At 41.5% G+C, this 22,518-nt stretch overlaps 1 gene segment (V, D, J or C); it reads right to left on the reverse strand.

Annotated features, from left to right (window-relative positions):
- Positions 1-373: 373 nt before the first annotated feature.
- The window catches only part of LOC309508964 (immunoglobulin kappa variable 4-1-like), a 69,442-nt gene continuing 47,297 nt past the window's right edge, over positions 374-22,518 (reverse strand). Inside the window, exon 2 of the V gene segment in view lies at positions 374-1,063.

The following is a 22,518-nucleotide window of genomic DNA, read 5'->3' on the forward strand; positions in this document are numbered from 1 at the left end:
AAATTTGAGACATGGTTTCCACATTTGTCTGCTAGAAATATAACTCACTTGGACATGAACAACACAATCAATATTGTGCAATAACATCTTTATGAATGTTTGAAGTGTGTTTGACTCGAGACTGAAGTGTTGTTGTGAGAGATCTGTCTTCTGCTCATGTGAGACTCAGAATTCATAATTAATGCATCCAGAAAACAGTGAATGGTTACAGACAGACTGATTGTGGGACGGTGGAGCGTCTGATCATGTTAAATAAGGTTTCTCTCTTTCACGGCTCATTTTGCTCTGAATCAGTTCATCTGTGACTCTTGTACATGATGATCTAAACAGCGGCTTTATGGAAGATGATTAATAAACTAGTCAAGCAACAACATGTTTATGATTCACTTTACAGTATGAGTGTATGATTAAGAAGAAAAAATAATCATGCTTTATAAAAATACATGAACAACCATATGAGAATAGATAAACCAACAATTGACTGAAAAAAATATTATCAAAATAATTTATTATTATCTTCAGTAATATTAATGAAGTGCTGAAAAATTGATATTAGTGTGTGTGTGTGTGTGTGTGTGTGTGTGTGTGTGTGTGTGTGTGTGTGTGTGTGTGTGTGTGTGTGTGTGTGTGTGTGTGAGTGTGTGTGTGTGTGTGTGTTTGAGCAGCTGCAGTTTCAGTTCAGTCACTGTGACTCTGACTGACGGAGGTTTTTGTACGACTCTTTATCACTGTGTGAACACCCAGTTACTGCTGATGTAGTGTGCACTCTGACAGTAATAATGTCCAGCATCTTCAGTCTGGACTCCACTGATGGTCAGAGTGAAATCACTGTAAGATCCACTGCCACTGAATCTAGATGGAGTTCCTGACTGGCGGCGATTGGCCCAATAAATCAGGAGTTTAGGAGCTTCTCCAGGTTTCTGTAAGTACCAGGATATATAATCATCCCCACCACTATCCCTGTACACATTACTGCTGGTTTTACATTTGATATTCACAGTTCCTCCTGGTTGTTCTGCTGTTATTGAGGGACTCTGAGTGACGGTGATCTGTCCTCTACACTCTGAAACACAACAAGAAGAAAATACACTCAAAACTTTGACAATATACTTGAAGAAATGAATTAATATCAAACTTGTGCTCCACAAACCTTGAGCAAACGCTGTGAGAGTCCAGATGAAGATGATGATGAAGGTCATGTTGATGAAGATTGTTGTGTGTGTCAGTGATGAAGTGTTAAACTCACAGCACTATAAACACTCTCACACACTGAAGATCTGATCAATATGCAAACACACTCCACATCATTTCCCTGAAGACAGAAGAAACACTGTTTTGTCTTTTAGTGTCTTTGCTAATAAACTTCTGTGGATCATTTTCAGAAACAGAAACTCATGATTTACTTCATGTTATTTTGGGTCGATCTTCTCGCTCTAAACACTGTTTTAATGATCAGTTTCATTCAGACTTTGATGCTGAGAGAATTTAATACCTGTGCTGCAGATTTATATCATCCATGATACTGTATAACAGGTCAAAGGTCATCCAATAGAGAATGACCATCTAAATCTGGCTGAAGATTTCATTATAAAGCTTATATTTCATCATAAAGATGTTTTCATCTTTTTTTTTTTTTAAAATGAAGAGTTTGTGGCTCTTAAATGATCTAATGAAACTGTATGATGTGTGTGTTTTTAAAAGAAGGTATAAGGTTTTTATTTGGCAAAGATATTCTTAATTTATCACAAAATGGATTATTGAAAAGCTTAACCTAATTTCAAATCTCAGTTATTGTCACATTTAATTCTATTTTATGGATTGATTACACCAATTGATGTATTCAAACTTTTTATTATTATTATAAATATGCCATATTTGGTGATATTCTGTTTTTTTCTTTTCTAAATTAAATTTTTTTTAATTTAATGATTTACATTAGTGTAACTGTCACCAGCTGGAGTGCCCTTGAGAGCCACCAGAGGGCACTCCACATCAGACTATTATCACTCCCTCACAAACTACATTTCCCATAACTCACTTCCCGGACTCATCATCACTGATTGCATTCACCTGTGTCTCATCACCCTGTTAGTCTCAACCGATTTATACCTTGTTCACTCATTCACTCACTGCGAAGTTCTGTATGTTGTTGCACTGTATTTCTGAGTGTTTTCTCTGGTTTCATGTCTCTTGTTTTTTGGATGTCTTGCCTGTTCCCTGGATTACTCTTTTGCCTCTGACCCCTGCCTGTTTTGATTGTTTGTTTATTTGTTTGTTTGGACTGCCTTCCTGTGTTTGACCCCTGCTTATGCTGATTACGATTCTGGATTACGCTTCAAATAAAGCTGCAATTGGATCTCAACCTTTGTGTCTCGGAGCAGTTCGTGACAATTAGTAATTTCACATGTAATTTTCTCATGTTCATTTTATTTTAATTAAATGTGATATTGACAAAATTATCATTTAGAAACTCCCAGTTAAGATGTGTAAAGATCATAGTCTTTCTAATTATATTATTCATTTAGATTTAATAGTTTTCATTCGTTTAGAGACGATGAGACGACTGTTTTTGTGAAAGTCACTTCAGTTCAATAATCCTGATGTTGAGTCTCATATCAGTGTGTGTGTGTGTGTGTGTGTGTGTACTTGTATAAGTATAACTATCTTTGTGAGGACCAGTTTGAGTTTTCGACCATTGGAGTGAGGACAAAGAGAGTAAAGTGAGGACATTTTGGCCGGTCCTCAGTTTCTGAGAGCCTTTAAAGGCCTGTTTTACCCCTTTTCCACCAACAAGAACCGGATGCTGGTTCAGAGCAAGAGCTATTGCCAGTTCGGAGTTGGTTCGACTGACGAACCGGTTTGCGTTTCCACCGGCCAGAGAGCCACAACAGAGCTATATCTTACGTCACTGCATACGTATCATGTTGCCCAGCAACGCTAGTCCGGCAGCGCCAAACACAAACACACCAGGCTTGTTCGAGATGCATCGGCTTCTCGCAGAACGATCAGCACATGAAATCAAAGCACTGCGAAAGCGATCAAAAAGCACAAGGAGTCGTATGATCTCCAAACACTCCCGCAGCTCTGATCGGTCCACGCTGCTCCGATGCATCTCGAACAAGGCATCAACAATAATAGACGTTGCGTTACTATGGATGCTCATGGGTTTGCGAAAATAAATCGGCATCCAAACACGGCGAATCCAACGCGTTCGTGCAGCTCGCCGTAACTTACATAGACGGATATTATAATCGAGCCGCTATTAGCTCGACTAGCTGCTATTTAAAAATGGCGGTCACAAGTTTCTCTTCAGTCTTGTTGGCCACGGTAACCCCGCCCCCAGCCTCTGACGCAAGCGGTTCTTTCTTGGCTCCGTTCTAGACCCTGCAATGATTTGGTGCTACTTAAGAACCAGTTTTACTGGTTCGGAGCTGGTGCTTTGGCGGTGGAAAAACAAAGAACCGATTTGAAACTAGGCTCTGGCTCCGAACCAGCACCAGCTCTGCCTTGGTGGAAAAGGGGTATTTGAGGGTCAAGACTTGGTTTTACGGATCAGGTTATAATGAGGTTAAGGGTCGGTTTAGGGTCAGGGGTCGGGTTAGGCACTTAGTTGTGATGGGTAATGTTAGGGTAAGCGGCTAGAGATTGCTGTGTCAATGAATGTCCTCATAAAGATAGATGTACAAGAATGTGTGTGTGTGTGTGTGTGTGTGTGTGTGTCTTTCTCTGCTGGAGTGTGTGTTCATTTGAGTGTGACGGAGGTTTTTGTACGACTCTTTCACTAGAATGAAACACTGTGGTGGACTTTCGGTGGAGGAACTGAATTGACGATCAGAAGCTGTAAGTCTTTCTTAAATTATCTAATACAAACATATGTGTGTGTTTTTTAAAAGGAGGGTTAAGGTTAATTAAGAACATTTGGCAACAATATTCTTAATTTATTACAAAAATGCATTATTGAAATGCTTTATTTGCTTTACTTTACTTCAACTCTTATTTATTGTCGCATTTTAGTCTATTTGATTGATTGCACGCATTCATGCATTTAAATTTACTGTAATTTTGTCTGCTATATTATAAATGTCATATTTGGTGATATTCTATGTTTATTACATTTCAATCCATAGTTCACATTCATAATGTTTTACATTAGTAATTTCACACATAATGTGTGCTAACATTTCATTGTATTTTCAGTAATTACAATGTTTTCAGTTATTTCTAAATATATTTAATTTGACACAAAAGTTGGATGATATAGACAAAATAAATGTCATCAGTGTCATCATCAGGCAAAAAGAAATTTAGTTGATAAACTAAATTTAAACTAAGTTTACTTATATTTCTCTTTACGAGGAAGTCTATTGAATGGTGATTAGTCTCAAAACACAAATAATATATTGTGTTAAGTTATATTTGACTTAGTTAAATCTAGTTAGATAAAATCTATTAGCAGTTTTCAGTGTATACAGTAAAGCAACAAACCGTTTACCCAATAAGAATCTTTACCATAGCGTTTTTTTCCCAGTCTTTTACTGTTAAAATTATGTTTTTTGTTTTTTTTTACAATGTACAATATTTAGTAATATTGATTAAATGGAGAATGTTTTGAAACTAAACTCAGGATAGTGTCTATGAATGAAAGCAGAGAGGTGAAACTACAGTAAAGATGAAATGATTGTGCTTTTTACTGTATTACCATCAGACAAAGAGAAATTTAGTTAATGAGCATTTTAAAAATCAATCATTTAAACTATTACGTTTGCGGATGATTATGATTGTTTCTTAATAGAAGGATTTAAAAAAAATCATAATTGAAAAAGGGCTGAAAATTACAATTGATTGTATCAAAATAGAAGAATATTTTTAAAAATACTTATGTAATACTTTATTCTAAATCTTATGAATAAATGTATTAATCAATTTTATGTGGACAATGTTTTTAAAAAATTTGATTGAGATTAAAATGTTCTGTAACAATTCTGAGAAAATTCAATATTTTTTATTTATTTAATAGTTTATTTAAATTTTATAATTCATATTAATATTTTTAAATGTAATTTTTTATTTTACATTAATAATTTGACATCTTATTACTGCTAACATTTAGTTCATGTCATGTATTGACTGCAGATACTTTAAAATCTATTCAATAATTTCTTCATATATTATTTTGGCTATAATTCTTGGTAAACTATTAAGGGCTTTTTTAAACGCATGAAACAAAAGTTGTATAATGTGGAAAAAATGACTATAATTTTTTATAATTTTCATCAGACAGAAAAAAAAACTCAGTTGAAGAGCATTTTGAAAATCAATCATTTAAATTAACAAATTTGCTGATGTTTATGATTGTGAGTTTCTGAATAGCAGAATATTTTCAAAATACAATTAATATTGAAATGAATTTGTTTTCTAGATCTTATAACGACATCACAATATAACCATCAATTTACTTGGACAATGTTTTTTAAACTCATTCTGGGGATCATTTAAAATGTAACTTGTATATTTAAAATCAAATGATCATTCATGAATGTGTGTGTGTGTGTGTGTGTGTGTGTGTGTGTGTGTGTGTGTGTGTGTGTGTGTGTGTGTGTCCAGCGGGTCCCTCCGTGTCTCCCTCCGTGTCTCTGCTGTCTCCCTCTTCTCTGCTGATCTCTGGAGACTCCTCCGCTCTGCTCTGCCTGCTCAGCTCTTACTCTCCACAGGGGGCGACGGTGAGCTGGACGCTGGACGGGTCAGAGGTCACCGAGGGGGTTCAGACCAGCGCAGAGAGCGAGCGGGATGGTCTCTACAGTCGCAGCAGCGTCCTGAGCCTCAGCAAAGCACGCTGGGAAGACACAAAGCGCTTCGTCTGCAGAGGAACACATGCCGGAGCTGCTCACGAGGCCTTGTTCCTCAAGAGCTCCGAGTGCTGATGTTTCTCCAGTGAAGACCAGCGTATCTGAGCGTCACGTGATTTACAGCTCAATACTGAAGCAGTCTGTCAATGTGCTGCCATTGCTGTTCATTCAATAAAGCTTCATCTGAACGCAAGCGCACATTTGTGTTGGACTGCATCATTGATCAGTGTGTCGTTCCTTCAAAGTCCTGCACTAAAGTTTCAGCGGCTTTTGACTGATTGTAATTAGGGGTGTAACAATAATTACAGTGGATAGTGACAATATGTATCGTATTATTCACCCAAAATGAAAGTTTAGGAAGTTTACAGGGTTTTCGTGTCACGACTACATTAAACTACTGTATATAATGTTAAATATAATATATAATAATGCAATGGGGGAATATTTGTGGGTCCTGATAATGCCAAATGTCTGATGTTAACAGTAAAAAGTGGCCTACATTATTTTAGATATATCTAGTCAGAGACATCAAGCATATTCGTCTGAAATAATTCTGTATTTTCAGCTTCAGAATCATGAATATTGTTATTCTGGTGTCTCTATTGTCCTGTGCATTGGGTTATCAGCTCCAAGCCTATTCATTTACACACACAATGTTAAACCAAATGTACCATTTTGATGGAGTATGGCAATAATATGGTATTGTGAGTTCAGGATCGTGACATAAGGGTCTCGTTACACCCCTAATTGTAATAGTTGAGAACAGCTGCATTCAGCAGTAAATGTGAAATGAAGCTCTTGGGGTTTGAACATGGTCACTGGAGACCAGCTGCTCTATTCTGAGACCGTCACAATCACTAAACCTGACAATGCAAATGAGATTTTCACCTCAAACTCACAGTTTCACTCTTTTACTGGTTCAACGCTCTGAACTGGAGCAGTTTCACTTCTGCTAAAATGATTTATGAGTAATAAATTCATTATAAGCTTGAGATGATAGCTAGGCCTACTTGAAAACGGCTCAAAAACATCTTTGTTACATTGACTTATATAGTGTATTGTACAAAACAAACAATATGGTTTGTTTGATTTCATATCAGTTTACACATTCAGTTTTCTCTGATTCAGAGCATATTTGAGTCAAACCCGTCCGTCACAGTACAGATCTGTTGTGTTGAGTACAATACTTGGTGTTCAATTCATAGTAATTGCTCACTATAACAGATGTAATAATGTGGAACTGCAGCACTTCAGGCTCTAGTGAGAAACTGTGTTGAGTAATGCGAAGAAAAAGAATAAAGCTGAATCCGAAATCACAAACTTCACTACTATATATGGGTGAAAAGCAGTATGTGACAAAAGAAGTATGTCCGAATTTACAGTACAAGTCCCCAGATTGACCGACTACAGTGAAGCGACACAACTGACACTGGTAGATCACATGATAATGACAACATGGCCAATATAGTACGTCCAGATTACATTCATACCAGTGTTGTGTACTCGAGACTCGGACTCGGACTCGGTCTCGAGTCCATATTTTAATGGTCTCGGTCTTGTGCATTTTGACTCGGAATTGACTCGTACTCGAACATATTAGGACTCGGACTTATTCCCAAGTCCACTCGAGTCCCAGTCAAAATATTTCATGATTGTTACTGTATGTTAATATTTCTTTAAATTGTTGTTTGATTGAAACGTCCAATGATTGCTGACTTTCTTGTGCGCAACTGCGCATGACTTGAGACTAACGTTCGCGCCACGCAAATGCAGCAGGAGCCTGGTCAGATGTGATGTGGAGCCTCTAGCTCAACTATGTATTGAAAATGTCTGCCTTATCATCCATAATTCAGTTTGCATATAAGAGCCACACAGTATAGTGGTACAGTAATGTTATTTGTACTAGAAAATGTTATGTGGTCTTACTGCATAGAGTGATACAACAATGTTATGTGGACAAGAGCACTTACTGATTGTAATAATTGTAAGTAATAATTGTAATAAAATGACCTTTACACCACCTACTAGGTGGCCTTTTTACCATTACAGTGTACATGATTCCATGGTATATTTGATTTACTTCTTGAGTATGGTGCCAATTTTATTGTTACCACCAAATATTTTACATATTCTTGAAGATATCTTTAGGTCTGGTTTTTAGACCCAACCTTAGGTTATCCAACCTCTCCGGTCTCGACTCGACTCGGACTCGACTCTCTCTGGTCTCGGTCTCGACTCGGACTCGACTCTCTTTGGTCTCGGTCTCGACTCGGACTCGAGCCTCTCTGGTCTCGGTCTCGACTCGGACTCGAGTGAGCTGGTCTCGACTACAACACTTCATACTACACCCATTAATACTATAGAATGTACTTTTTTAGCGGTTGTGAAGTAATTACTTATTCAAAAAAGTTTGGCAATTTCAGACACATCCTTAGTGTTAGTTGCACACAAGTCCTGAAAATTGAAGCCAAACGTCTTGATCGCACCCAGGTGGTTGGTCCCAGTACAGCTCATTAACCCCGTCCTCTCCATGTAATCAAATGGGATGTGTAACAAACTAAACAATCAATTAACACTTCAAATTAATGATGGTTTCTGTCGTTTTATCCATCCATCCATCCATCCATCCATCCATCCATCCATCCATCCATCCATCCATCCATCCATCCATCTTCTTCCACTTATCCGGGGCCGGGTCGCGGGGGCAGCAGTCTAAGCAGGGATGCCCAGACTTCCCTCTCCCTAGACACTTCCTCCAGCTCTTCCGGGGGGACACCGAGGCGTTCCCAGGCCAGCCGGGAGACATAGTCCCTCCAGCGTGTCCTAGGTCTTCCCCGGGGTCTCCTCCCGGTGGGACATGCCCGGAACACCTTCCCGGGATGGCGTCCAGGAGGCATCCGGAAAAGAGGCCCGAGCCACCTCAGCTGGCCCCTCTCGATGTGGAGGAGCAGCGGCTCTACTCTGAGCTCCTCCCGAGTGACCGAGCTTCTCACTGGCCCACTATCTCTAGGCCCAGCCACCCTGCAGAGAAAGCTCATTTCTGCCGCCTGTATCCGGGATCTTGTCCTTTCGGTCATGACCCACAGCTCATGACCATAGGTGAGAGTAGGAACGTAGATTGACCGGTAAATCGAGAGCTTCGCCTTACGGCTCAGCTCCTTCTTCACCACAACAGACCAGTACAGCGACCGCATTACTGCAGAAGCTGCACCGATCCGTCTGTCAATCTCCCGTTCCATCCTTCCCTCACTCGTGAACAAGACCCCAAGATACTTGAACTCCTCCACTTGAAGCAGGAACTCTCCACCAACCTGAAGCGGGCAAACCACTCTTTTCCGACTAAGAACCATGGCCTCGGATTTGGAGGTGCTGATTCTCTTCCCAGCCGCTTCACACTCGGCTGCAAACCGTCCCAGTGCATGCGGAAGGTCCTGGTCTGATGGGGCCAGCACGACAACATCATCCGCAAAGAGCAGAGATGAAATCATGTGGTCCCCAAACCTGACCCCCTCCGGCCCCTGGCTGCGCCTAGAAATTCTGTCCATAAACATTATGAACAGAACCGGCGACAAAGGGCAGCCCTGCCGGAGTCCAACATGCACCGGGAACAAGTCTGACTTACTGCCGGCAATGCGAACCAAGCTCCTGCTCCGGTCGTACAGGGACCGGATAGCCCTTAGCAAGATGCCGCGAGGGACACAGTCGAATACCTTCTCCAAATCCACAAAGCACATATGGATTGGTTGGGCAAACTCCCATGAACCCTCCAGCACCCTGTAGAGGGTATAGAGCTGGTCCAGTGTTCCACGACCGGGACGAAAACCATACTGTTCCTCCTGAATCCAAGGTTCTACTATCGGCCGGATTCTCCTCTCCAGTACCCTGGAATAGACTTTCCCGGGGAGGCTGAGAAGTGTGATCCCCCTATAGTTGGAGCACACCCTCCGGTCCCCCTTCTTAAAAAAAGGGACCACCACCCCGGTCTGCTAGTCCAAAGGTACTGTCCCCGACCGCCACGTGATGCTGCAGAGGCGTGTCAGCCAAGACAGCCCCACAACATCCAGAGACTTGAGGTACTCAGGGCAGATATCATCCACCCCCGGTGCCTTGCCACCGAGGAGTTTCTTGACTACCTCGGTGACTTCAGCTTGGGTGATGGACGAGTCCACCTCCGAGCCCTCAGCCTCTGCTTCCTCAATGGAAGACGTGACGGCGGGATTGAGGAGATCCTCGAAGTATTCCTTCCACCGTCCGGTGATATCCCCAGTCGAGGTCATCAGCTGCCCACCTCCACTGTAAACAGCGTTGGTAGGGCACTGCTTCCCCCTCCTGAGGCGCCGGACGGTTTGCCAGAATCTCTTCGAGGCCGACCGATAGTCCTTCTCCATGGCCTCACCGAACTCCTCCCAGGCCCGAGTTTTTGCCTCCCCAACCACCCGGGCTGCAGTCCGCTTGGCCCGTCGGTACCCGTCAGCTGCCTCAGGAGTCCCACAAGCCAGCCAGGCCCGATAGGACTCCTTCTTCAGCTAGACGGCATCCCTTACCTCCGGTGTCCACCACCGGGTTCGGGGATTGCCGCCTCGACAGGCACTGGAGACCTTACGGCCACAGCTCAGAGTGGCTGCGTTGACAATGGAGGTGGAGAACATGGTCCACTCGGACTCAATATCTCCAGACTCCCTCGGGATCTGGTCGAAGCTCTGTCGGAGGTGGGAGTTGAAAATCTCTCTGACAGGGGATTCGGCCAAACGTTCCCAACAGACCCTCACAGTCCGCAATCGGATCCAAATCACCACCAGGTGGTGATCAGTTGATAGCTCCGCCCCTCTCTTCACCCGAGTGTCCAAGACATATGGCCGGAGGTCAGATGAAACAACCACAAAGTCGATCATCGACCTCCGGCCTAGGGTGTCCTGGTGCCATGTGCACTGATGCTTGAACATGGTGTTTGTAATGGACAAGCTGTAACTAGCACAGAAGTCCAATAACAGAACACCACTCGGGTTTAGATCAGGGGGGCCGTTCCACCCAATCACGCCCCTCCAGGTGTCACTGTCGCTGCCCACGTGGGCGTTGAAGTCCCCCAGTAGAATGACGGAGTCCCCAGTCGGAGCACTTTCCAGCACCCCTCCCAGAGACTCCAAGAAGGCCGGGTACTCTGCACTGCCGTTTGGCCCGTAGGCACAAACGACAGTGAGAGACCTATCCCCGACCCGAAGGCGCAGGGAAGCAACCCTCTCGTTCACCGGGGTGAACTCCAACACATGGCGGCTGAGCTGGGGGGCTATAAGCAGACCCACACCAGCCCGCCACCTCTCACCATGGGCAACTCCAGAGTGGTGAAGAGTCCATCCTCTCTCGAGGAGTGTGGTTCCAGAGCCTAAGCCGTGCGTAGAGGTGATCCCAACTCTCTCTAGTCGGAATCTCTGAACCTCACGCACAATCTCAGGCTCCTTCCGCGCCAGAGAGGTGACGTTCCATGTCCCTAGAGCTAGATTCCGCGTCCAGGGATCGGGTTGTCTAGGCCCCCGCCTTCGACTGCCGCCCGATCCACTTAGCACCGGCCCCTTACGGTCCCTCCTGCAGGTGGTGGGTCCACGGGAGGGTGGCCCCACATCGCTCCTTCGGGCTGAGCCCGGCTGGACCCCATGGGGGGAGGCCCGACCACCAGGCGCTCGCATATGAGCCCCAACCCCGGGCCTGGCTCCAGGGTGGGGCCCCGGCTGCCCCATGCCGGGCGACGTCACGGTCCTCGAATTTGTAGGCATCATAAGGGTTTTTGAACCGCTCTTAGTCTGACCCGTCACCTAGGACCTGTTTGTCTTGGGAGACCCTACCAGGGGCATATAGCCCCAGACAACATAGCTCCTAGGGTCGTTCGGGTACTCAAACTCAAACGTCGTTTTAATTACATACAAACAGATACTTCACATTAGCACCTTCGTCTGGTCTCATCTATACCTATGGAAAGACTTACTCGAATACTCACCTCGGAAACTTCCCTGTCATTACTTCTGCACACACACCAGTCAGCACTACAACCAACAGAGAACTGTGAATGTTAAAGCTAAGTGCAAACCTGCTACTCTGAATCCCATGCTCACCTGTTTACCTCCTGTTTAAGACACTGTTGTTTTACGTTAGATCTGAGTCTTCTCCTTCTGTTTCTTACTGTCAGTGGGAGCCACCGAATCCATTTGAGACGTGGCAGAAAGTCTTTTGTGATGACGGAGATGCATGGCCGGAGATACGCAGACAAGGGGTCTCGCTGCTTTGCTTGGTGACGGAAAGCCAGCACCTGTTTTATACTCCAGAACTGTCACAGTTATGCCAGACAATTCAGTCATGTTGGCCTAAACTGTAAAGTTCTACCCTCAGTGACTTACATCCATACTTTCCTGTTAGACATGAACTGGTTGTTGAATCTTCACTGATTTTCAGAGGGAATCGTTTGATTGTTCATATTGCACTGCAGGAACGCCTCATCCTTCTGGCACATGAGGGACATCAGGGGCTGGTGTGAACAAGTGCACCGCACAAGTGCTGAAAAGTTAGGCCAAAGCGTCTCTATCGCCCCCAGGTGGCTGGTCCCAGTATCGCTCATAAACCCCGTCCTCTCCATGTAGTCTATAATGGGACGCGAGGGAAACTAAACAATCAAATTACACTTCCAACCAATTTTTTTTTCCAAAGATTTTCTGTCATTCTAGGTAGTTTTTATCACGCTGATGTAAGTTCACGTGTTTGTTGTTTTAAATAAGTTTGGTCTTAGTTAGTTATTTAATGCTATAAAAACGGGAATGTGACGCCATGATTGACAGCTGTGATTGACAGCTTCTCTAAACGAAGTAGTCACTTTTTGGGGGGGATTTTTGGGGGAAATTGGAGCTTCAACTTTAATTTCTACATGTCCATATCAGTTTATTTCACACCGACATAAGTTGTTCTGCAGTGAACTGGACTAACCGATTCTGCGGGAGTGTGGACGGGACTCTCACTCTCACGACAGGTCTCAAATCAGCGCAAGATGTCAGCGCCATATTGGGACTTCGCATTTCTACAATAGAAGAGAGTGAAGGTGCGTCGTCCATCTTTATTTACAGTCTATGGGTGCAAACCCAACAGTGTCTGAGGGAGTTGTATTGGTGGCCACGAATGGACGATCTTGTTCACACAATCCTCTCTGCATGTGTGACCGGCCAGGCCAGTGATAAATCGGCCAAAACATTCACAGTGGGGTTCACGAAATGGTCCATTTCAACCTTTCGAGAAGGGAGATACTGACTGTTAGATTGCAATAACACGGATAGACTATTTCAGCAAATGGCCAGAAGTTGGTTTTGCTTCATCAGTAACTTTGAGTGTGTGTGTGTGTGTGTGTGTGTGTGTGTGTGTGTGTGTGTGTGTGTGTGTGTGTGTGTGTGTGTGAGAAAGTGTTTGAGCAGCTGCAGTTTCAGTTCAGTCACTGTGACTCTGACTGACGGAGGTTTTTGTACGATTCTTTATCACTGTGTGAACACAGCTTTACTGTTGATCCAGTGTGCACTCTGACAGTAATAATGTCCAGCATCTTCAGTCTGGACTCCACTGATGGTCAGAGTGAAATCTCTCCCAGATGATTCACTGCCACTGAATCTAGATGGAGTTCCTGACTGATGGGTGTTTGTGTAATAAATCAGGATTTTAGGAGCTTCTCCAGGTTTCTGTAAGTACCAGCTAAGAAAATGGTATCCATTTTTCCACATTGGATCTCTGTTAAATATACAGTTTACAGTGACTGATTGTCCAGTTTGAGAGAGCCGCTCTGAGGGAGTTTGAGTCACTGTCTCCTGCCCAAAAGATTCTGTCAAGAGAGAAAGATTAGAAATCACAAACACTTTTACAACCTTATATCTTCACAACACACACATTAAGATAACGAGTGAATAACGTTTGTAATCTTGACTGACACAAACCTCGACATAACACTGCCAGCGTCCAGATCAATATGGTGATGAAAGTCATTTTTGTAGGTTGAAGGTTCAGTTATAGTGAAAAACAGTTGTTGATCATGTTTGATGTTTGACAGAGTTATAAACACATGCAGAGCACTGAAGCGTGTGTCGCTCATGTAAAACAGACTCTATGCAAACGCTTCAGGAGTCACAGATTTAAGTTGGTTTAATGTCCTTTCATAGCCTGGATGCCAGCCGAACTTCGCCCCGCCCACGACATTTGAGGTCGGGAAGTTTGGTCTGGACTTAATCCGTTGTGGAGCAATTATGCTCGAACCAGAGCTGTTCGGACCAATCAAATTGTCAGGGCGGGCTTTATATGATGATGGACAGATGATCAACAGTAACGTAATCATCCACATCACCAAAGAGTGCTTGGGTTGAATATGTTTACAACAAAGTCGGCTGCTGCTGGAGAATTGAGATGTGTAGATTCCGCCCTCACATCTGTTATAGAAGATATCGACAGCGCATTCATTTTAAAAAAGGAACAGAGAACCGCGATCAAGCCATTTGTTTTGTAAAGATGTTTTTGCCGTCCTTCCTACGGGATTCGGCAAAAGTTTAATTTATCAGCTGGCCCCGATGGTCGCTAAGAATATGGGGCGCAATGAAAACCCTGTGGTCATCGTGGTTTCTCCGTTGCTCTGATTGGTTGTAGGTCTATCCAATTGAGTGCAGAGGCATTTTCTTTCCTGGTTCGGTTGAAACCAGGGGGCCAATGTTTCGGAAAACATTGAAGCTTCCCTGGGGGCTGCCATTGATTAGCAGACCATCACCTGCTGTTAGCATCCCATTGACTCCCATTCATTTTGGCGTCACTTTGACAGCTAATAACTTTACATCTGAGGCGTTTAAAGACTCTATATGTCCATTGTTTATTTCTAAAGAAACACGACAATGTATAAAAGGCTCCATTACCTTGTACCTTACGTTATGGCCCCGTAGAAGCAGTTTTTGTAAAAATAGGCTAACGATTGCGTCATAACCACGCGACTCTCTTGAAATTACCGTATAGACAGGAGGAGAAGCTCGCAGTCAATCGGGGGGACGTGGAGGCATATAGTCTGATAAAGTCAAGGGAGAAGCCCATAGAGAGTCATAAAGTTACTTCTGCTCCTAGCTCATGGACAGCTCCTACTCACGCTCTCCGTCTCTGCGAGATTCGGAAGGGAATGATTCAGATTTCTCTTGGCACAGCTACTAGAAGACAGACGGGTTGCTCACGTCACATCCACGTCGTCAAGCTCAGTGTGAGTCTGCGCAGTCGCTCCGCCATCAGGAAGTGAGAGCTTCTAATTGACTTCACTTTTCTCCGTTGAAGTCTATGGGGTCGCTGTGTCCATTTCTTATACTGTCTATGGTTGAAACACGCGCCATAATCACAGCCCAATAGAGCAGTATCAGACTCAAATTCTGACTAGAACCTGAGTATGATGACGTCAGGCTAGTGCTTTCATGGAGATACAAAACATTTCACATGTTAATATAATCCTTTATTGATAAAGCAACATCAGACCAGCAGGCGCACTGTTTGAGTGATTTACATTGCCAGTTTTGTTTTTGTTCGGCCAACTGAAATATTTCCAGACGAAGCCACTATAGAAACAACCGCAGCTCGACTCTGAGAAACACACAGTATTTCTTGAATGAATCAGTGATTTGAGCGAATCGGTTGAGTTAATGATTCATTGACTCACTCATAAAGTCAGTCTCTTGTCGCCATCTACTGGTGTAACGATGAAACTTGCAGAAAGAGTCTCTGTAAAATCCAGCATTAAAGCTGCAGGTTAAACACATCTGTGTGTGATGATGGAGGATCTGCTTCTGTCACGAGACTCGACTCCAGCTCTGAGTATCGCTCCACTTATTCACTGAATTACAGTTTTTTACAATTACTAACAAGCGTTTACCAACTTAAAGTACTTTTTCTAAACTCTTAACACAGCAACACACATGATCATACAATTAGCCACATAGTTAAATTTCTGCCTAAAACCACATTTTAATAATTAAATACCAAGTCTGCATTTAGAAATGCAAAAAACTACATATTTGTATGCTTAATAGTTATTTGAAGTGTTTCTGGTATTACAGGAATATCATTAGAGGACGATGAACATCTGCTCTATTCTGAGAGAAACACAATCACTCCTGATGATGAAATGTGAGTTTAACTCGCTCACTTTCACTGTTGAGGCGGTTTGTATAATAAATCAGGAGTTCAGGAGTTTCTCCAGGTTTCTGTAAGTTCCTGCTGAAATAGTTTATCCTCATCTAGTTGTTCACTGTAACGGGTTTGTTCATATTCATCAGTTTATCAGGTCATGTTATCATCAGCTGCCAGTTTATACCTTCCCATAATTTTGTGAATAAGTTTTCAATAAAAAATCAGTTAAAAGCACAAATTAAAGTTCTTATCTGGCTTGTTCTTATCAGAGGTGTCTGATTGGTGCAGAGGAGGGAGAGGCGTGTCTAAACTGAACTGTTGATCAAAGCTATAATTAAAACAGCAAGCTAATATAAAACTCTTACTGTCTGCAGTATATAGTATAAATACAGTCAATAGTAAACAAATTACATGTTAGTATGGGATATGTGACAGACTGACTGTAACACAGGACTTTGATTTTGAAGGGATTGAGCACGGGTGTGTGCACACAACAAACTGTTTCCACCATTACACAGAAAAGTACACCAAAAACACTTTATACAATAAGGGTTTATTTCATTTAATTCAGTTACCAAGTTAACTTCATGCATTTCTAATAGCTACACACCTTCTGGTGCACCCACTTGCCAAACCAGTACACAAGGAAAGTAGCCATGTTTAAACTAGCATGTGCTTATGGAAGATTACTCCATCTGGATCTGACCTCATGGGGGAGGGGGGAACCTAGTATGTAAGTTTTCTTCTTATGTTTTGTCTTTATTGTTTTGAGCCCTTTATATGGTACTAGAAATAAATTATGTATGGTTTAGAGTTGAAATGTCATGACAGCTAGTTTGTTTATGTCTTGTCACCTCTTTGTAATTTATAGGTTTCTCCCTAAAATGTTTTTTTTCCCAAAAAAATAGGAGGAGCTAAGGCCTATAAAAGAGGTAGCCATTTTATGGGAGAAAGCGGGTGTGAAGAGGTTGAATCTTGTTTGTATTTGTGGGCCTGTACATCGGCATAGCCAACTTACATTCGTGTATTGTCAACAATTTTGATTTATTTTCTCTGGTATTATAATTTTTGATAATCTGTTTTTTTTTTTTCTATTACTTCACTATTGCCATTGGATATTGGAATTAAAACCACTCTGGACTGTGCTATTTCTGCCTTTGTCACGTCATTTACACCTCTGGCCGCTGGTAAATCCTAACAGGATACTCAAATGAAATAACTATGGAGTATTATGAAAATTAAGATCTATTATTAATAAAATGGGGCAACTAGGGCAAACTGAAATCACTCAGATCTCAAATGTGTCACTGATCTATAAGAGCACAAAATCTCTTTCTGAACTCTATAATTATTAAGAGTGTCAGATTAATTTAGATGGTTTTATTTCAGATGCAAGTGTGACGATGTTATTTCAGATCCTCCTTTGAGCAGCTGCAGTTTCAGTTCAGTCACTGTGACTCTGACTGACGGAGGTTTTTGTACGACTCTTTATCACTGTGTGAACATATTTACACTGTTGATGTAATGGAAACTCTTACAGTAATAATGTCCAGCATCTTCAGTCTGGACTCCACTGATGGTCAGAGTGAAATCACTGTTAGATCCACTGCCACTGAATCTAGATGGAGTTCCTGACTGGAGGAGGTTTGCTTTATAAATCAGGAGTTTAGGAGCTTCTCCAGGTTTCTGTAAGTACCAGGATAGAGGCTGATAACTCCAACCCTGATAGACTTCAGGACTAGTTTTACAGGATATAGTAAATGTGTCTCTTAGTTGAACAGATTTCACTGCAGGCGTCTGAGTGACTGTCGGTTCACCGACTGATTCTACATCAAGAAGAATAAATAAACATTCAGAATGACATATTTGGATAATATTTCAAGCACTGTTAATCAGTTAAAATAGTGCAGATTAACTTCATATTTCCTCACCTGTGAAACAGCTGGAGAACATCCAGATGAAGATGAAGATGATGAAGCTCATGGTTGCTGATGGTTTATCTCAGTGTTCAAACTCAGAGTTATAAATCCTCCTGAAGCACACACACACACACACACACACACACACACACACACACACACACACACACACACACACACGATGTGCTGCGATGCAAATCATTTCTATGTAAATCTGTGTAAGGATTCCAACACATGATGCTCATAAATCATAACAGTGTTTAGGAGATTTTTTCCATGTTACGAGTCATAAACATTTATTCATGTGTCTGAAGCTTCAGGCTTTCTGATGATTCAAATGACAGAGTTGCTACACTAGTATGGCCCTGTCCCAAATGGCACACTCCGGACTTGTGGACTTCCTCAGAGTCCACACTTTGGTGACGTCATGTAGTGCAGACCTATAGGGCCCTTGGCGCGAGTCCACGAGGGCATTGAGAGGTATTTTTGGGACAGACTCGATCGCCAAGCCGGAAATAACGGCCTGGTTGTTGGTGGTCAGGAGAAATCACATTTTTGCGCTCCAACGTCTTATCTGCATGTCCACTACACAGCCTAATTTTACAGTTCTATATTTTGATATTGTGCATTATCACCTGCATTAGACAATAGATATATCATGCTTAATCAAATTATGTATACAGTTGTACATAATAATACATAATGTTCCATTTGAACTAAGATTACAATTTTTAAAAATAATGAAAATGTGCATGAGTTTCAGATGAATTTACAGGTTTCAATATTCATACTATATTTACATATGACTCAGTAAAGCCCTGACATTCGGTTCTATTTATTTAATGAATCATAATGTGATCGTATTATTAAACGCGCTATTATTATGTTTGAGACATCAACCACTGGTCGATGACCATAATGTTTGTATAAACTGTAGGTAACGGGTGAAATGTACATTTAGGTAATAAAAACCGTAATATTTTCTTCTCAGCCATGTCAACAATTATCTGTGAGTGAAATGTCCTCCCATCTGTTGTCTGATTTGCCTTTCGCAAGGATTCCTGGGTAGTTAAAGTGCGTGAAGCCTGCTTCTATGTGGGCTTCGCGGAAGGCCGCTTCAAGGGTACAAAGGTGGCGCTGTTGAGCACACCTCAGAGCGCTAAAATGCTGAATGGGACGGCCTACTGTTTGTTTGATTTGATATTAATATACAGACTTTTCTCTGATTCTGAGCATATTAGAGTCAAACTCGTGTGTCACAGGACTGATCATAATAGAGATGATTTCAGTCATAAGTCAGTTTTGAGCACATGTGTAGTTCCTGTGTGTGTGTGTGTGTGTGTGTGTGTGTGTGTGTGTGTGTGTGTGTGTGTGTGTGTGTGTGTGTGTGTGTGTGTGTGTGTGTGTGTTTGAGCAGCTGCAGTTTCAGTTCAGTCACTGTGACTCTGACTAATGGAGGTTTTTGTACGACTCTTTATCACTGTGTGAACACCCAGTTACTGTTGATGTAGTGTACACTCATACAGTAATAATGTCCAGCATCTTCAGTCTGGACTCCTCTGATGGTCAGAGTGAAATCTGTTCCATAATATTTTCCATTGCCAGTGAATCTAGATGGAGTTCCTGACTGTCGTGTATTAATGTAATAAATGAGGAGTTTAGGAGCTTCTCCAGGTTTCTGCAGATACCAGGAGAGACAGTCGCCACAACCATGAGTACGATCTCCAATTCCTCTGTTAGTTTGACAGTTTATAGAAACTGTTCCTCCTTGAACGGCTGCTTCTGAGGGAGTCTGAGTCACAGAAACCTGGCCTGTAATTTCTGTCAATGACATTTCATAAGATCATTATTACAACAATTATTAAAGTCAAAGTATCCAGTACAAAATCTAGACTGAACATCAAAAGCATATAAATCACATCTTGAGTTATTAATAGAGTAAATGAACCTTGAACAGAAAGAATGAGAGTCCAGATACAGACGCTGATGATCATCATTCTTCTTATCGGTGGTTTACTTTCAGTCTGAATGAAGAAAAGCTGTCAGTGATGAAGTGTTAAACTCACAGCACTATAAACACTCTCACACACTGAAGATCTGATCAATATGCAAACACACTCCACATCATTTACCTGAAGACAGAAGAAACACTCACATTATGTTTGTGCAACAGCTTTGTATAGATGTTTATTCACTTGTTGCATTATTTTGGGCTGAGCTAAAACACAATAATGAGTGATTTGATGAAGACACTAAATGTTCTTGATTGACAGTAATAGTGGAGAACAGCTGCGTTCAGCAGAGAGACGGAGGAGAGAAACACCTGTTGTTTGAGCATCGGTAACTCAGTGGTTGTTTGTTCTTTATCTCTCAAACTTTGAGACATGGTTTCCACATTTGTCTGCTAGAAATATAACTCACTTGGACATGTACAACACAATCACAGATTATGTGAGTTATTGTCAAACACAAAGAGGTCGTTGTTGAGACATAACCCTGTCCTGTTGTAACACAGGCTGGGGATCGATGGAACAATGAGAGATAATTTGCTGAAATAAGATCCACACAATCTAAATGTGTGCAAGAATGTTTTTGAAGAACAAAGAATAATCAGTTTTGAATAAAGTCAACAATTTTAAGTAACAAAAGATTTATTGTATTTTTTAAGGACTTAAAATTTAGCATTTACATGTGTGTGTGTTTGTGTGTGTGATCATGTGTGTGTTCTCAATTCCTGTCACACAACAGTTCAGTCACTAGCTATGTTGCCATCCTCCTATTTGATGTGAATTTTGGGATTGACTATCACATAAAAAAACCGTCGGATGGAAATGCCGAGATGAACATCAATTCTAAAAATGTGCAGACAAAATTTTATGTGTTCAATTGAGGTGATAATGTTTTTATCCGATAAGAAGACATGCACATAAACTATAATGGAAACATATTCATAAATCCCTCAATGCGCAACAAAAAACTCACATGATTTTGTCTTAACAGGGTATGTGACTGATAACTGGAATCATGTTAAGGGTTTGGTTGTAATATTTTTAATGAACTGTTAAAACTATCCTCACCGCAAACAGCCGTAACATAGCTAACTGTGTTAGCATGTGGGTTTGAAGTTAGCATGAGTGTAAAGCATCACATTAAACTAGAGAAATATCTACTTTAGATTATGCAAGTCAAATGTATCTACAATACAATGATTGTTCGGCAAAAAATAATCTTGATGACATTTTTAACTTTTCCTCCTGAAAATTCGTTTTTGGTCATAAACGTACAATGTTGATCACAGTCACATGATACTTCTCCTGTGAGGTGATGCGGGTGTGTGATATTGATGACATCACCATAGCTCTTTCTGACGTGTCAACCTGACCCAGTGTTACAACACCGGTCTCCCCTAAATGTGAAATGAAGCTCTTGGGGTTTGAACATGATCTGCTCTATTCTGAGACCGTCACAATCACTAAACCTGACAATGCAAATGAGATTTTCCCCTCAAACTCACAGTTTCACTCTTTTACTGGTTCAACGCTCTGAACTGGAGCAGTTTCACTCTTTTACTGGTTCAACGCTCTGAACTGGAGCAGTTTCACTCTTTTACTGGTTCAACGCTCTGAACTGGAGCAGTTTCACTTCTGCTGATGGAGGGATGAGACCGTTATGAAGTTTGAGTGGTAGATTATATGACTTGTATGACTTATATAACGTAATGAGACTCTTCACTGGTAGATCACGTGTGACTGGACTAGAGGAGTAAATGTAGATGTTGATCTGATTCAATTCAATGATTCATAGGTTTTTGATTATTTTCAAGAAAGATTTCTTTCTAATTCACAGAGTGCAATGTGCCTATAAAACACCTAGGAAAGATATTCCATATTTCCATAAAATAAAATCATATTTCCTAAAACCCCTTAAATGTCTCTGATCGCCCATAAACACTGATCTCAGTAAAACTGCAGTATTTTATCTTGTAAAAATAACAGTGAAGTTTCCACACAATGAAGCGCTTTATTTCAGTGTTGAGCAATAACATCTTTATGAATGTTTTAAGTGTGTTTGACTCGAGACTGAAGTGTTGTTGTGAGAGATCTGTCTTCTGCTCATGTGAGACTCAGACGCATCGCTGGATTCATAATTAATGCGTCCAGAAAACAGTGAATGGTTACAGACAGACTGATTGTGGGACGGTGGAGCGTCTGATCATGTTAAATAAGGTTTCTCTCTTTCACGGCTCATTTTGCTCTGAATCAGTTCATCTGTGACTCTTGTACATGATGATCTAAACAGCGGCTTTATGGAAGATGATTAATAAACTATTCAAGCAACAACATGTTTATGATTCACTTTACAGTATGAGTGTATGATTAAGAAGAAAAAATAATCATGCTTTATAAAAATACATGAACAACCATATGAGAATAGATAAACCAACAATTATCTGAAAAAATATGATCAAAATAATTTCTTATTATTTAGTAATATTAATGAAGTGCTAAAAAATTGATATTAAGTTGATATTTGTGTTTCTGTGTGTGTGTGTGTGTGTGTGTGTGTGTGTGTGTGTGTGTGTGTGTGTG

Source organism: Leuciscus leuciscus, assembly GCF_965113295.1.
Source record: "Leuciscus leuciscus genome assembly, chromosome: 11".
NCBI classification, from domain to species: domain Eukaryota; kingdom Metazoa; phylum Chordata; class Actinopteri; order Cypriniformes; family Leuciscidae; genus Leuciscus; species Leuciscus leuciscus.